Source organism: Molossus molossus, unplaced genomic scaffold, assembly GCF_014108415.1.
Source record: "Molossus molossus isolate mMolMol1 unplaced genomic scaffold, mMolMol1.p scaffold_m16_p_7, whole genome shotgun sequence".
Lineage (NCBI taxonomy): Eukaryota > Metazoa > Chordata > Mammalia > Chiroptera > Molossidae > Molossus > Molossus molossus.
Window position 1 is genome coordinate 77,699,046 of NW_023425401.1, and position 17,973 is coordinate 77,717,018.

The following is a 17,973-nucleotide window of genomic DNA, read 5'->3' on the forward strand; positions in this document are numbered from 1 at the left end:
TTCGCATATATGCATAACCAATGAACACTTACAATAGTGTAGAGAAGGCAGGAGGTGAATGGGATTGGGGAGGAGGGAGTAAATGGGAAAAAAAGGGGGTACATATGTAATAAATTCAACAATAAAGGTAATTCAAAATTCATAGTTTTATATATATATATATATATATATATATATATTTATATATATATATATATATATTTATATATATATATATATATATATATATATTACATGAATAGCCCTAGCCAGTTTGGCTCAGCATTTAGAGCATCAGCCCATGGACCAAAGAGTTGTAGGTTTGATTCTGGTCAAGGGCACATACCTTGGTTGCAGTTAGTCCCTGGCCCTGGTTGGGGTTGTTCTAGAGGCAACCAATCAATGTGTCTCTCTCACAATGATATTGCTCTCTCTCTCCCACTTTATCTGAAGATAAATAAAAAAAAAATTCTCAGGCGAGGATTTAAAAATAAAAATAAATACATACATACATACATACATACATAAAATATGAACGAAAGAAAGGGGATAGGTAATAAATAAATAAATAAACAGCACAATAAATTTTTGCAAAATGAACACACATGAAACAACCACCCTCCCAGTCTAGCTCCTTCAGAATTTATTCCCACATTTACCTCCCAGATTTTTGCCAACACAAATTAATAAAATATTTCTTAAAATATTTTTAATTACAGTTGACATTCAATATTATGTTGATTTCAGGTGTACAGGATAGTGGTTAGACACTTATATAACTTATAAAATGATCCCTCCAATTAATCCAAATACACACCTGGCACCATACATAGTAGTTTCAATATTATTGACTATATTCCCTATGCTCTACTTTACATTCTCATGACTATTTTGTAACTGCCAATTTGTACTTCCTAATCTTTTTACCTTCTTCACCCAGCTCTCAAACCCCCTTCCCCTCTGGCAACCATCAGTTGTTCTCTGTATCTATGATTTTGTTCTGTTCGTTCATTTAGTTTGTTTTTTTAGGTTCCACATATAAGTGAAATATAAGGTATTTGTTTTTCTCTGTCTGACTTATTTCATTTAGCATAATACACTCTAGGTATTACAAATAGTGTTACAAATGATAAGATTTAATTCTTTTATAGGTCAAGTACTATTCCATTATACATATGTACCACTTATTCTTTATCCAATTCTCTGTCAATGAACCTTTAGGTTGGTTCCATAGTTGGTATTATAAGTAATGCCGCAATGAACATAGAAATACATACATCTTTTATAATTTGTGTTTTAGATTCCACTGGATCCCACCCAGAAGAAAGGTGAGTAGGTCATATGGTAGTTTCATTTTTATTTTTTTAAAGAATGTTCATTATGTTTGCCATTGTGGTTGCACCAATTTTTAACCCCATATACAACACACAAAAATTCCCTTTTCTTTAAAACCTCACCAACCTGATTTATTGATGACAGCCATTTTGACATTTGTAAGGTAATATCTCATTGTGGCTTTAATTAACATTTCTATGATAATTACTGACATTGAGCATCTTTTTATATGTCTATTTGTCATCTGTATGTTCTTTATTTGAGAACTGCCTATTCAGATCCTCTGCTCATTGAATTTTGTCCAGTTTATTTTGAGGGGAGGGAATGGTGTTAAAATTGTATATATTCTTTATATATTTTGGATATTAACTCCTTATCAGATATATCATTGGCAAATATCTTCTCCCATTTAGTACGTTATCTTTTTGATTTTTGGTGGTTTCCATTGTGTAAAATTTTTAAGTTGATGTAGTTCCATTTGTTTTTTATGTTTGTTTGTTTCCCTGGCCTGAGAAAATATAGCCTAAAAAAGAAATTACTATAAGCAATGTCAAAGAATTTACTACCTATGTTTTCTTCTGGTGGTTTTAAGCTTTTGAGTCTTACATTTAAGCCCATTTCGAGTTTATTTTTGTATATGGTGTAAGAAAGTTGTCTAGTTTCATTTCTTTTTCCATATATGTGCCAGTTTTTCAAACACTATTGAATAGATTGTGTTTGCTCAATTGTATATTCTTGCCACCTCAGTCATAGATTAATTGATGATATAGTGTGGGTTTATTTCTGGGCTCTCTAATCTGTTCTATTGATCCATGTGTCTGTTTTTATGCCAACGCCATGCTGTTTTGATTACTATAGGCTTGTAGTATACTTTAACATGGGATAACACGATGACTCACACTTTATTATTTTTTCTCAAGATTGCTTTCACTATTGGGGTCTTTTGTGGTTCAATATAAATTTTAGAATTATTTGTTCTAGTTCTGTGAAATATGCCATTTTTATAGAGATTGTATTGAAATTATATATTGCTTTGGGTAACATGGACATAATAATGATGTTAATTCTTCCTATCCATGAGCACAGTGTATGCTTCCATTTATTAGTATCTTCTTTATTTTTTTCTTCAATGTATTATAATTTTTCAACTATGGGTTTTTTAACTCCTTAGTTAAATTTACTGCTTGATATTTTTTATTTTTTTAAAAGCAATTGTAAATAAAATTGTTTTCTTACAATTTTCTCATGATGTTATTGGTGTATAAAAATGAAATAAAGTCTGGCTGGTGTGGTTCAGTGGTTGAGCATTGACCCATGCACCAAGAGATTGTGGGTTTGATTCCCAGTCAGGACACATGGCCAGGTTGTAGGCCTGATCCTCAGTAGGGGGCATGCAGGAGGCAGCCAATTGATGCTCTCCCTCATCAATATTTCTATCTCTCTCTTCCTCTCACTTTCTCTCTCTCTAAAAAATTAATAAAGGAAAAAAATTTAAATGCAACCAATTTCTGAATATTAAGTTTCTTTGCTGCTAATTTACTGAATTCATTTATCAGTTATAATAGTTTTTTGGTGGAATCTTTAGAGTTCTCTGTACACAGTATCACATCATCTGCATAATGACAGTTTTCTTTCTTTCTTTCCAATGTGGATGCCTATTTTTTCTCCTTCTTGTCTGATTGTTGTGCCTAGGGCTTCTAGTATCATGTTGAATAATAAAAGTAGTGAGAGTGGACATCCTTGAGTTGCTTTGGATCTTAGGAAAATGGTGTTAACTCTTTCTCATTAAATATTATATTAGTTGTGAGTTTGTCACACATGATTTTTCTTATGTTGAGATATGTTGCCTCTATTTTTACTGTGCTTAGAATTTTTTTCAAAAGTAAGTGCTGAATTTTGTCAAATGCTATTTCTGCATTTATTGATATATGATATAATTTTATGCTTCATTTTATTTATATGGTGTGTCATGTTAATTGATTTGCATATACTGAACCACTCTTGCATCCCAAAAATAAGTCCCACTTGATCATGGCGTATAATCTTTTTAATGTATTGCTAAGTTTGGTTTGCTAATATATTGTTTAGGATTTTGCATCTATTATTGATACTGACCTATAATAATTTTTTTGGTAATATCTTTGTTCATAAAATCAGGATAATGGTAATAAAATAAGCTTAGAAACCTTTCTTCTTACTTTTCAAGTTTTTGGAATATCTTGAGAAGGGTAGGTGTTAGTTCCTTTAATGTTTAGCAAAATTCAGCTGTGAAGCCATCCAGACAAGGATTTTTGTTTCTTGGAAGTTTGTTTGTTTTTTAATTACTAATTTGATTTTGTTAGGAGTTAATGCTCTGTTTAGATTCTTTTTTTCCTTTTAGATTTAGTCTTGAAAATTGTGTTTCTAGGAAATTACTGATTTAGTTCAGGTAGTCCAATTTTCTGGCATATAATTGTCCACAGTATTTTCATATTAACCTTTGTATTTCTGTGGTGTGAGTTGTCATTTTTCTTTAATTTTTAATTTTATTTGGGTTCTCTCTCTTTACTTCATTAGTCTGGTTAAAGATAGATCAATTTTATTTATTTTTACAAAGAATCAGCTATTGATTTCATTGATATTTAGTATTTTTAATTAATTAATTAATTAATTAATATTACAGATGTTTCTCCTTTTTCCCCCATTGACATCCTCCTCCTCCACCCTCCCCACCCTGTCCCCAGCTTTGTTGTCCATGTCCATTGTTCACATATACATGCATATGAATTCTGTGGTTTATCTCTCCCACCCTCCTCCTCTTCAGGGGATTGTCAGTCTGTACCCTACTTACACATCTCTGGGACTACCCTGCTCTTCAGACTGTTATGTGCATTATATTCCACAAATACATGAGATCATATGATACTTGTTTTTCTCTACTTGGCTTGTTTCACTTAGGATAATACTCTCCAGGTCCCTCCTTGTTGTCTCATAGGATAAGAGCTCTTTCTTTCTTACAGCTGCATAGTACTCCACTGTGTATATGTACCACAGCTTTTTTATCCATTCATCTACTGATGGACATTTGGGCTGTTTCCAGATTTTAGCTATTGTAAATAGTGCTGCTATGAACACGGGGGAACAAGTATTCTTTCTGATTGGTGTTTCAGGCTTCTTAGGGTATATTCCTAGAAGTGGGACCACTGGGTCAAGTGGTAATTCACTTTTTAATTTTTTGTTCTAACACCATATTGTTTTCCATAGTGGCTGTAGTAGTCCACATTCCCACCAGCAGTGCACTGGGGTCCGCTTTTCTCCACACCCTCGCCAACAATTGTTTGATGATTTGTTGATGGTGGCCATTCTGACAGGTGTGAGGTGATACCTCATTGATGTTTTAATTTGCATCTCTCTGATGATTAGTGATGTTGAGCATTTTTTCATGTGTCTCATATCTATTTATATGTCCTGTTTGAAAAGGTGTCTATTTGGTTCCTCTGCCCATTTTTTAATTGGGTTCTTTGTGTTCTTTTGTTGAACTGTATGAGCACTCTACATATTTTGAAAATGAACTCCTTATCTTATATATCATTGAAAATTTTGCTCACCCATAGTGTGGGTTGCCTTTTCATTTTGGCGGTAGTTTTTTGTTTTTTTTTTTTGGTGTGAAGAAGCTTTAGAGTTTGATGTAGTCTCATGTGTTCATTTTCTCCTTTGTTTCTGTTGCCTTAGATGATGTATCACTGAAAGTTCTGCTGCATGTGATGTCTGAAATTTTGTTGCCTATATTTTCTTCTAGGATTTTTATGAATTCATGAGTCACATTTAGGTGTTTTATTCATTTTGGTTTATTCTTGTGTATGGTATAAGTTGATGGTCTAGTTTCATTTTTTTTGCATGTAGCTGTCCAATATTCCCAACACCATGTATTAAAGAGGCTGTCTTTACTCCATTGTATGGTCTTGCCCGCTTTGTCAAATATTAATTGAGCATATTGTTTTGGGTCCACTTCTGGGTTCTCTACTCTGTTCCAATGATCTGCCTGTTGATTAAAGTGACTTTGTAGTATAACCTGAAATCTGGTATTGTGATCCCTCCAGCTTTGTTTTTCTTTTTTAAGATTGCTATTCAGGGTCTTTTTTGGTTCCATATGAACTTTTAAATTATTTTTTCTAGTTCTGTGAAGTATGCTATTGGTATTTCAATGGGAATTTTATTAAATATATAAATTGCTTTGGGTAGTAATATTTTAATGATGTTATTTCTTTTAATCCATGAACAAGGTATTTGCTTCCACTTTTTTATATCTTCCTCTATTTCTTTTTTCAGTATCCTGTAGTTTTCTGCAAATAGGTCATTTACGTCTTTGGTTAAGTTTATTCCTAGATATGTTAATTTTTTGCTGTGATGGTAAATGAGGTGGTTTTTCAGTTTCTCTTTCTGTGAGTTCACCATTGGTGTATTAGAATGCCATTGATTTCTTGACATTAATTTTGTAACCTGCCACTTTGCCAAATTTATTTATTAAGTCTAGTAGATTATTGATGGAGTCTTTGGAATTTTCTATGTATAAGAGCATGTCAGGTGTGAATAATGACAGTTTCACTTCCTCCTTTCCAATTTGGATCCTGTTTATTTTTTATTTTTTCCTGTCTGATTGCTGTGGCTAAGACTTCCAGTATTATGTTAAATAAGAGTGGCAAAAGTGGGCATCGTTGTCTTGTTCCTGTTCTTAAGGGAAATGCTTTTAGTTTTTGCTCATTGAGTATGATGTTGGCTGTAGGTTGTTTATATATGGCCTTTATTATGTCAAGATATGATCCCTCTACTCCAAAATAGCTGAGCATTTTTATCAGAAATGGGTGCTGGATTTTGTCAGATGCTTTTTCAGCATCTATTGATATGATCATGTGGTTTTTATCTTTCATTTTTTTTATGTGGTATATCCCATTTATTGATTTGTGAACATTGTACCAGCCTTGAATCCATGGGATGAATCCCACTTGATCATGGTGAATAATTTTTTTGATGTATTGCTAGATCTGATTTGCTAGTATTTTGTTCAGGATTTTGGCATCTATGTTCATCAGAGATATTGGCGTGTAGTGTTCTTTCTTTGTAGTGTTTTTAAATTAGGATCATGCTGGCCTCATAAAACAAGTTTGGAAGTTGTACTTTTTCTTGAATTTTTTGAAATAGTTTGAGGAGAATGGGTATTAGTTCTTTGAATGTTAGGTAAAATTTCCCTGTGAAGCCTTCCAGGCCTGGGCTTTTGTGTACTGGAAAAGTCTTGATTACATCTTCAATTTCCTTAGTTGTTATTGGTCTGTCCCAGTTTTTTATCTCTTCTTAGCTGAGTTTTGGGAATGTATGTGTTTCTAGAAATGTGTTCGTTTTGCTTAGGTTGTCCAATTTTTTGCCATGTAATTGTTCATAATATTTGTTAACAATGCTTTGTATTTATGTGGAGTTAGTTATTATTTCTCCTCTTTCATTTCTGATTTTGTGTATTTGGGTTCTCCCTTTTTGTTTCTTGGTGAGTCTAACTAAGTGTCCATCAATCATTTTTTAATTAATTAATTTATTTTTGTTACAGATATTTCTCCTTTTTCCCCACTGATTCCCCCTTCCTTTCCCTCCCCACCCTTTTCCCAGTTTTGTTGTCCATGTCCATTGTTCATGCATACAGCATGTGTGTTCTATGGTTTTCTCTCTCCCACCACCCCTGTTCTGGGGATTGTCAGTCTCTACCCCACTTCCACATCTCTGGGACTACCCCATTCCTCAGACTGTTATGTTCATTATATTCTACAAATAAGTGAGATCATATGATACTTGTCTTTCTCTGTTTGGCTTGTTTTGCTTAGGATAATACATTCCAGGTCCCTGTGGTCTCAAAGGATAAGAGATATTTCTTTCTTACAGCTGCGTAGTACTCCATTGTGTATATGTACCACTGCTTTTATATCCATTCGTCAACTGATGGACATTTGGGCTGTTTCCAGATCTTAGCTATTGCAAATAGTACTGCTATGAACATGGGGTACATATGTTCTGTCTGCCTGGTGCTTCAGGTTTCTTAGGGTAAATTCCTAGAAGTGAAAACACTGGGTCAAATGGCAGTTCATTTTTTAATTTTTTCAGGTAACAACATATTGTTTTCAATAGTGGTTGAACCAGTCTGCATTCCCACCAGCAGTGTATAGAGTCCCCTTTTCTCCACACCCTCACCAACACCTGTTTGATGATTTGTTGATGGTGGCCATTATGTCCATCAACCTTTTTTCCCTTCACAAAGAACCAGCTCTTTGTTTCATTGATATTTAAAATGTTTTTTGGGCCCTGGCCGGTTTGGCTCAGTGGTTGGAGCGTCGGCCTGTGGTACAGAGAGACCTGGGTTCGGTTCCCGCTAAGGGCATGTGCCTCGGTTGCAGTTTGTCCCCGGCCTTGGTTGGTCGTGCGGGTGGCAGCCACTCGATGTGTCCCTTCACATCAATGTTTGTTTTTTTTTTTTTTCTCTCTCTCTCTCCCTCCAGCTCTATCTGAACAAAAAATGGAAAAATGTCCTCAGGTGAGGATTAAAAAAATAAAAAAATAAATAAAATAAAATAAAATAAAATAAAATAAAATAAAATAAAATAAAATAAAATAAAATGTTTTTTGGTCTCCATGTCATTTATTTCTGCTCTGATCTTTACTGTTTCCTTCCTTCCACTTGGTTGGGGTTTTCTTTTTGTTTGCTTTCTAGTTCTTTAAGCTGTGAAGTTAGATAGTGAATTAGAAATTATTCTTGTCTTTTGAGGTGGGCCTGTAGTGCTATGAACTTCCCTCTCAGAACTGCTTTCACTGCATCCCCTAGATTTTGTGTTATTGTGTGTTCATTTTCATTGGTTTCCCGGAAGTTTTTAATTTCTTCCTTGATCTTCATGGTAACCCATTCATTGTTCAATAACATGTTATTTAGCCTCCACATTTTCAAATGTCTTTGCATATTTTTGTTGCAGTTAATTTCCAGGTTCATGCCATTGTGATCTGAGAAGATGGTTGATATGATTTCAATCTTCTTGAACATGTACAGACTTATTTTGTGCCCTAACATGTGGTCTATCATTGAGAACGTTTCATGTGCACTTGGGAAGAATGTGAATTCTGCCCTTTTAGGGTGTAATTCTTTGTAGACATCTATTAAATCCATTTGATCTAGTGCTTCATTTAGAGTCTGTGTTTCCTTGTTATTTTTTTGTCTAGAGCGTCTGTACAGTGATGTCAATGGGGTGTTGAAGTCCCCTGCTATGATTGTATTGCGGTCAATGACTTTTTTGAAGTCCTCCAGAAGATTTTTAATACATTTCAGTGTTCCTATGTTGGATGCATATATGTTTACCAAGGTTATGTCTTTCTGTTGGATAGGTCCTTCCAATATTATGTAGTGGCCTTCTTTGTCTCTAGTTATGGCCTTCATTTTGAAATCTATTTTTATCAGATATGAGTATTGCTACCCCAGCCTTTTTTTTTCTTCTTGTTTGCTTGGAAGATTTTTATCCATCCCTTCACTTTCAACCTATGTGAGTCTTTTGTTGTGAGGCAGATCTCTTATAAACAACATATATGTGAGTCATGCTTCCTCATCCAGTTAGCTACTCTTTTTCTTTTTATCAGAGCATTCAACCATTCACATTTAAAGTGATAATTGATATGTACTTATTTATTACCATTTTTGTTTAGTGTGGTTATTATTATTATTATTTCTATTTCTTCTACTAATTACATCAGTCCTTTTAGCATATCTTGCAGTGCTGGTTTGGTGTTAATATATTTCCTTAGCCCTTTTTTGTCTGGGAAGCTCTTTATTTGACCTTCTATTTTAAATGATAGCCTAGCTGGATAGAGTAGTCTTGGATTCAGATCCTTGTTTTTCATGACCTTGATTACTTTATGCCACTTCCTTGTGGTTTGTAGTGTTTCTGTTGAAAAGTCAGCTGAGAGCCTTATGGGGGTTCCTTTGTAGGTAACTTGTTGCTTATGTCTTGCTGCCTTTAGGATTATTTCTTTGTCTTTAATTTTTGGTATTTTAATTATTACATGTTTTTGTGTGGTCCTGTTTGGGTTGTTCTTACTTGGAGCTTTCTGTTCTTCATGAACTTGAATGCCTTCTTCCTTCACCAAGTTAGGAAAGTTTTCTATCACTATTTCTTCAAATATATTCTCTAACCCTTGCCCATTTTCTTCTTCTTTGGGAACTCCTATGATGTGAGTGTTATTACATTTCCAGTTTGTTTGTTTTTTAATTTTTAATTTTTTTTTTTTGTCACTGATGTTTCTCCTTTTTTACCCCATTGGCATCCCCCTCCCCCAACCATCCCATCCTGGCTTTGTAGTCCATGTCCATTGGTTATGCATACATGCATATAAGTTCTGTGGTTTATCTCTTCCCATCCTCCCCACTCCCTCTTCTGAGGGATATTAGTATGTGCCCTACTTCTATGTTTCTGGGTCTACCGTATTCCTCAGACTGTTATGTTCATTATATTCCATATATAAGTGAGATCATGTGGTATTTGTCTTTTTCTGCTTTCACCTCACACCTGTCAGAATGGCCGCCATCAACAAATCATCAAACAACAAGTGTTGGCGAGGGTGTGAAGAAAAGGGGACTCTAGTACACCTTTGGTGGCAATGCAGACTGGTGTAGCCACTATGGAAAACAATATGGTGTTACCTCAAAATATTAAAAATTGAACTTCCATTTGACCCAGTGATCCCACTTCTAGGAATATACCCTAAGAAGCCTGAGACACCAATCAGAAAGAATATATGTACCCCCATGTTTGTAGAAGCACTATTTACCATAGCTAAGATCTGGATACAGCCCAAGTGTTCATCAGTAGACGAGTGGATAAAAAAAGCAGTTTACATATACACAATGGAGTACTATGCAGCTGTAAGAAAGAAAGATCTCTTATGTTTTCAGTTTCCCCACAGTTCTCTTAAGCTATCTTCCTGTTTTTTCTTTGATTTTTCCTTTGGTTTTTTGATTGGTTGATTTTTTTCTACCCTGTCTTCTAATTCACTGATCTGGTCCTCAGTTTCCTCTACTCTGCTGGTTAGTTCTTCCAATGTGTTCTTTATTTCTGCTATGTCATTCTTCATTTCCACTTTGTTGGTTTTCAATATTTCTATATCTTTACTCATGGTGCTGATGTCCTTTCTCATGCTGTTGAGCTTCCTTAAGTTCATGGCTCTGAACTCTATCCCTAATAACTTGCTTAGCTGCATTTCATTGATCTCATCTTTGATAGAGTTCTCTTGTTCTTTCTTTTGTGATATGTTTCTTTGTTTCATCATTTTGGCTATCTCAGTTCATTTTGGAGCCTGCCAAATTTTTCCTGTGGGTGTTGGTGTTCTGCTGTTTGTGGCTCCCTTTTCTAGGTTTAGATAAGCATGGGAGGGCCCATGTTAAACATCACTGTCATATCTTACTTTCCTGGGTAGATTTGCAAGCCCAAGAAAGTTTCAGTTATCCTCTAGCTTTTTCCTGGATGCTAGGAGTCTCAGTCATTCAGGGCCTTGGAATGTAGCCCTGGTGTTGTGTGTAAGAGGATTTCCAGAATGTGTGATAGATGCTGGTTGTTAATGAGCCTCAATTTGCATTTCTTTGCCTCATGGGGAAGGGGCTGAATCTCCAAGGGAGAGGCTGCTCCTTTTTCCCACAGCTCTGGGAAGGAGCAAGCTGGCCACCATCCTGTGTGGCTGGGATGGAGCAAGCTGGCCACTGTCCTTTGTGGCCACAACTCAGCAAAAATTCTGAGCACCCTCCACATCCCAGGTGTCCCCACAGAGTTTTAGTAATGTTTGCCCTTTTTCTGCCAAAGGCCTAGGTGAGTTACTCAAGCTAATTTAATGCTGTGTCCTGGCCTTCTGTGCTGTGGAGCAGGCTTGGTATTTTATCCCTGAGGGTGGTGCTCATAGCTAAGACTGCTATTGTCAGTTGGCTCCCAGCCAGCAACCCTCTTTCAGATCCCACCAGTGTCCCTGGTTATATGGTCCTGTCTTGCTGCTTTTCTGTTGCTTTTTTTTTATTTTTTACGATTTGTCTTTATTTTAGTTATAATTCCTGTTTGGTCCCGGGAGATCATCTGTGTAGCTTCCATGCACTCTGCCGCCTTTTTTTCCAGTCGCTAGAGTCTAGATTCTTAACTGCCCATGTGGGTGTGGGACCAGCCTTGTCCATTTAACTTTCTGCCCCTCCTACTAGTGTTAATGTGACTTCTTCTTTATATCCATAGTTATAGGAGTTTGATTCAGCTAGTCTCCAGATGATTCTCAAGAATTGCTGTTCTGTAATTTAGTTGTAACTTTGATATGGTTATTGGAAGATGTAAGCACAAAATTTACCTATTCTGCCATCTTGACCAGAGTCTAAAAAAGTATTTGTTATTATCTTGTATATAAGCTGTTTCCTTCATGTTTTATTTGAAGGTTGCCCTCTAGAATGTACTAATATATGACTCTAGTTAAACTAACATCAGTGAGATATTGTACAGCAGGCTTGAGGAAAAGCAGGTTCCCTTTGCAAGGCTACTGTCTTAGGCAAAATTGTTCCAAGTCTCCAGGCAAGCCAGGAAAAAGCACAAGACAGAAAGAAGGAAAATTAATTTCTGCTTATAGAAAAGATTCTGTGGAACTTGAGAGTTCATATTGCTCATAATCTTATTTTTCTCATTTAGCCCTATATAAATACATAGTTTTCCATTGTATGCAATAAACACCCTAACTTTTACATGAGAACAAACCACAAGTTAAACTGAATTTGTAATTTGGCAATTCTCAGGACAAATGATTGAATTTTCTTTTCTTTTCTTTTTTTTTTTAATCCTCACCCGAGGATATTTTTCCATTTTTTGTACAGATAGAGTGGGAGGGAGAGAGAGGAAGGGAGAGAGAGAGAGAAACATCGACGTGAAGGGACACATTGAGTGGCTGCCACCCGCACGACCAACCAGGGCCGGGGACAAACTGCAACCGAAGTACGTGCCCTTAGCGGGAACCGAACCCGGGTCTCTCTGGACCGCAGGCCGACGCTCTAACCGCTGAGCCAAACTGGCCAGGGCTGAATTTTATTTTCTACTACAACATTCCATACTACAATTTTTAAATTACCTACACTTGAATGCATCAAGGCAGAATTTTGGATGCTGAGCATGTTGTTTAATTTCTATAAGTTCTCCAGTGTACTTAGAAACAACCTAACCCACAATCCTTGTAATTCTCATGTATATTCCACTGTTCCAGATTAGTGGATATTTAGCTCTTAAAATCTGCCATTCCACATAACCACAATTTAAGAATTAATGAACTGCTTTGCCACTGTTTATCATGGATGGTAGAGTCCAATAATTTGGTAACAATTTTATTCTTTGGTCCCTCAGACATAAGCAGACCATATGATCTCAGATTTTCATTTTCTTTAGGCCCTGTACCTTTTTCTGATACCATTTATAATTTTGGTCAAAGTACTATGTTGTGAAGAGCCAAAATAGTGCTGGAAAAAAGAGAAAGCCACATTCAAAATAATGAAACTAGACTGATATCTGTCACCATACACAAAATTAATGTATAGTGGATCAAAAACCTAAATATAAAACCTGAAACAATAAATTACATAGAAAACATAGGACCTAAATTTATGAACCTTGTTCTTAGGGAAGACAATGTATTTGACATCAAAGGCAAAAGGAGAATCCTTTGATAGATGATTGGATAAATAAGATGTGGTACATATATACAATGGAATACTACTCAGCCACAAAAACAATAAAATATTGCCATTTGCAACAATATGATGAATCTTGAGAATATCATACTAAGCAAAATAAGTCAGATAGAAAAGTCAAAAACTGTATGACTTCACTCATATGTGGCATATAAAACTGAAAGCAACAATAAGTAAGAGAAACAAACAAAAACTCTAGACACAGACAACAGTATAGTGGTTACCAGAGGAAAAGGAGGGTGGCAGAAGGTAGTAAAGGGTAAAAAGGGTCAAATATATGATGACAAAAAGAGTTTTGACTTTGGGTGGTAAACACACAATGCAATATATAGATGATGTATCAGAATTGTACGCTTGAAAAGTTAACATCCTTATTAACCAATAACACCCCAATAAATTTAATTAAAAAAATTTTATAGTGCCCTGGCCAGTTTTTCTTAGTGATTAGAGTGTCAGCCCGCAGACCAGAGAAGCCTGAGTTCGGTTTACGCTAAGGGCATGTACCTCGGTTGCAGTTTGTCCCCGGCCCTGGTTGGGGTCGTGTGGGTAGTGACCACTCAATGTGTCTCTCTCACATCCATATTTCTCTCTCTCTCTCTCTTCTTCCCTCTCTCCCTCCTGCTCTATTTCAAGATATATGCAGAAATGTCCTCAGGTGAGGATAAAAACAATATTAAAATACATTTTTTAAATAGTGAAGGAGTATATGAGAAAGATAATGGGTCCTCATGGGATCTGTGAGGGTCAGAGACCTAGTGTTATAAGACACCCAGTGTAGAACCTTGTCTAATCATGTCACTCTTGTCACATCATGAATACAATACAGCAACATTCACAAACACTGCAACCTCCCATGATGATGTTTGGGACTAAATAATGAAATATCACCACTGCTGTAAATACATTATCAGATACCATCACTGCCACACTCATTAAGAGAACACTGCCTTGAGTGCTTAATCACTCATCTTCTAGGTCAAAATTTCATGTAGCTGAGTAAGTGAAAAACATATCGTATATACACATGTCCTAGCTATAAGAAAGTTTGGTAAAATGGCTTCTGATTCTGACACTTTATACTTTGTTAAAAATTTCACTAACTACTGCTGGGTGATGCTTTGATTAACCCTGTTAGAAAGGGAAGGATTTTAGCTCTGTAGTTATGGGAATGGCTGAACACATGCTACCTGATACTAGAAAGATGAGAACAATGGCAGTTTATTAATCACATATGCTCACAACCTAAGGAAGGAAGATGCTACATGACTACATGCCATGAAATTCCACATGGAAGTTGCATTCAGAGAGTAAAATAGTCAGGACCATAGGAGGCAAGTTTGGTAAGATTAAGAGAGTGGAGTGATCCTTCCATTTAACAGGAGACATGATTGGCTAGTTCAAATATCCATTGGCTAGTAAAGAATTGAAGGCTGCTACTCAGGAATAAGCAGGAACTATGCCTGGTCCTTATGATAAGAAGAATTACTAATCATGTTAAGATTGGCTAGGAGGTGAAAGACCTACATCCAACATCATATTCAATGGGCAAAAAATATAAGCATTTGTCTTAAGAACACGAACAGGACAAGGATGCCCACTTTCACCACTCTTACTTAACATAGTACTGAAAGTCTTAGCCACAGCAATCAGACACGAAGAAAAAATAAAAGGGATCCAAATGGGAAAAGAGGAAGTAAAACTGTCATTATTCGCAGATGACATGATATTATAGATAAAAAACCCAAAGACTCCATCAAAAATCTACTAGACTTAATGAAAGAATTTGGCAAAGTAGCAGGTTACAAAATTAACATCAAGAAATTGACAGCATTCTTATACACTAATGATGAAATCACAGAAAGAGAAACTAAAAAACAATCCCATTTACCATTGCAGCAAAAAAATTAAGATACCTAAGAATAAACTTAACCAACGCAGTAAAGGACCTATTTGCAGAAAACTAAAGGACATTGAAAAAAAGAAATAGAGGAAGATATAAAAAAGTGGAAGCACATATCTTGTTCATGGATTGGAAGAATTAACATCATTAAAATGTCTGCATTACCCAAAGCAATCTATAAATTCAATGCAATCCCCATCAAAATACCAACGACATACTTCAAAGAACTAAAAAAAATAATTCAAAAGTTTATAGAGAACCAAAAGACCCCAAATAGCCACAGCAATCTTGAAAAAGAAGGACAAAGTAGGTGGGATCACAATACCTGACATCAGGTTATACTACAAAGCTACTGTAATCAAAACAGCCTGGTACTAGCACAAGAACAGGCATATAGACCAGAGAAACAGAACAGAGAATCCGAAAATTAACCCAAGACATTATGCTCAATTTATATTTGACAAAGGTGGCAGGAGCATACAGTGGAGTAAAGACAGCTTCTTTAATAAATGGTGTTGGGAAAATTGGACAGCTACATGCAAAAAAATGAAACTAGACCATCACCTTACACCATACACAAGAATAAACTCAAATGGATAAAAGACTTAAATGTGACTGTGAATCCATAAAAATCCTAAAAGAAAATGTAGGCAACAAAATTTCAGACACTATATGCAGTAGAATTTTCACTGATACATCACCTAAGTCAACAGAAACAAAGGAGAAAGTGAACACATGGGACTACATCAAACTCAAAAGCTTCTGAACAGCAAAAGAAACAACCATCAAAATGGAAAGGGAACCCACTATATGGGAGAGCATAATTGCCAATAATACATCAGATAAGGAGTTGAGTTCCAAAATATATAGATGCTCATACAACTCAACGAATGAAAGACAAAGAATCCAATTAAAAAATGGGCAGAGAACCAAGAGATACCTCTCTAAACAGGACACACAACGGCTAAGAGACATATATAGAAATGCTCAACATCACTAATCATCAGAGAGATGCAAATTAAAACAACAATGAGGTATCACCTCACACCTGTCAGAATGGCTACCATCAACAAACCATCAAACATCAAGTGTTGGCAAGTGGGAGAAAAGGAGACTCTAGTACATCGCTGTTAGGAATGCAGACTGGTCCAGCTGCTATTCTCCAGAAAGGGGATGGGGGAGATAAACCACAGAACTTATATCCATGTATGCATAACTGATAGACATGGATTACAAAACTGGGGATGGAGTGGGAGGGGATAAAGAGGAGGGAATCAATGTGGGGAAAATCAATGTGGGGAAAAGGAGAAACATCTGTAACAAAAATAAATTAATTTTAAAAAAAGGAGGAAAATTAATATATATATATTACTGGATCCAATTTGTTAAAATCTTGTCGAAGGTTTTGGCATCTATATTCATCACGTATATTGGCCTGTAGTTTTCTTTCTTTGCGGTGTCTTTGTCTGGTTTTGAATTTAGGATTATGCTGGCCTCATAAAAAGAGTTTGAGCCACGGTCGGTTAGGCTCAGCAGTTTGAGCGTTGGCCTGGGGTCCAGAGGGACCCGGGTTCAGTTTCTGCTAAGGGCACGAACCTCGGTTGCAGTTTATCCCTGGCCCTAGTTGGGTCGTGCGGGAGGCAGCCACTTGATGTGTCCCATTCACATCGATGTCTCTCTCTCTCTCTCTCTCTCTCTCTCTCTCTCTCTCTCTCTCTCTCTTTCTCTCTCTCTCCTTCTCTCTCCCTCCCACTCTATCTGACAAAAAATGGAAAAATGTCCTTGGATGAGGACATCAGTTTGTTTAGTTCATTATATTCCATAAATAAGTGAGATCATGAGATATTTGTCTTTCTCTGCTTGGCTTGTTTCACTTAGGATAATACTTTCCAGGTCCCTCCATGTCATCTCAAAGGATAAGAGATCTTTCTTTCTTACCGCTGCATAGTACTCCATTGTGTATATGTACCACGGCTTTTTTATTCATTTATCTACTGATGGACACTTGGGCTGTTTCCAGATCTTAGCTCTTATATATAGTGCTGCTATAAAAATGAGGATACATATATTCTCTCTAATTGGCGTTTCAGGCTCCTTAGAGTATATTCCTAGAAGAAGGATCACTAGGTCAAATGGTAATTCAATTTTTTATTTTTTGAGGTAACACCATAGTGTTATTTTATAGCAAAAAGGCCGCTGTTTTCTTTTTTCATTGTGAATAACAAAATAAGTGACAGACTTCATTTTATTTATGTATTTATTTCCTTATTCATTGTTTAAAATGTTTTAATTATGGGAGTTGCTTCAGGCCTTTAGAGATTTCTTTTAGATCTATTTTTTTAATCTTTATTGTTTAGTATTACAAATGTCCTCCATTCTCCCCCTCCACCCCCGATTATCCACCTCCTCCTGGTTCCTGCCCCACCCCTTGCCTTCACCACCTACTCTCTGTATCCATGGGCTATGCATATATGCATGTAAGTTCTTTGGCTAATCTCTTCCCACCCCTCTTCCTCATTCCCTCTGAGATGTGTCAGTCTAATCCATGTTTCCATGCCTCTGTTTCTATTTTATTCATCAGTTTATTTTGTTCACTAGATTCCACATATAAGTGAAATCATGTGATACTTGTCTTTCTCTGACTGACTTATTTTGCTTATTAATAGTCTTCAGGTCCTCCACATTGCCTTGAAAGGTAATAGATCCTCCTTTTTAACAGCTGCATAGTATTCCATTCTGTATATGTACCATGGCTTTTTTATCCACTCATCTACTAATGGGCACTGAAATTGTTTCCAGATCTTAGCTATTGTAAATAGTGCTGCTATGAACATAGGAATGCATATATTTTTTCTGATTGGTGTTTTAGGATTCTTAGGATATATTCCTAGGAATGGGATCACTGGGTCAAATGGAAATTTAATTTTTAATTTTTGAGGACATTCCAAACCATTTTCCATAGTGGTTGCACCAGCATGCAATCCCACCAGCAGTGCACAAGGGTTCC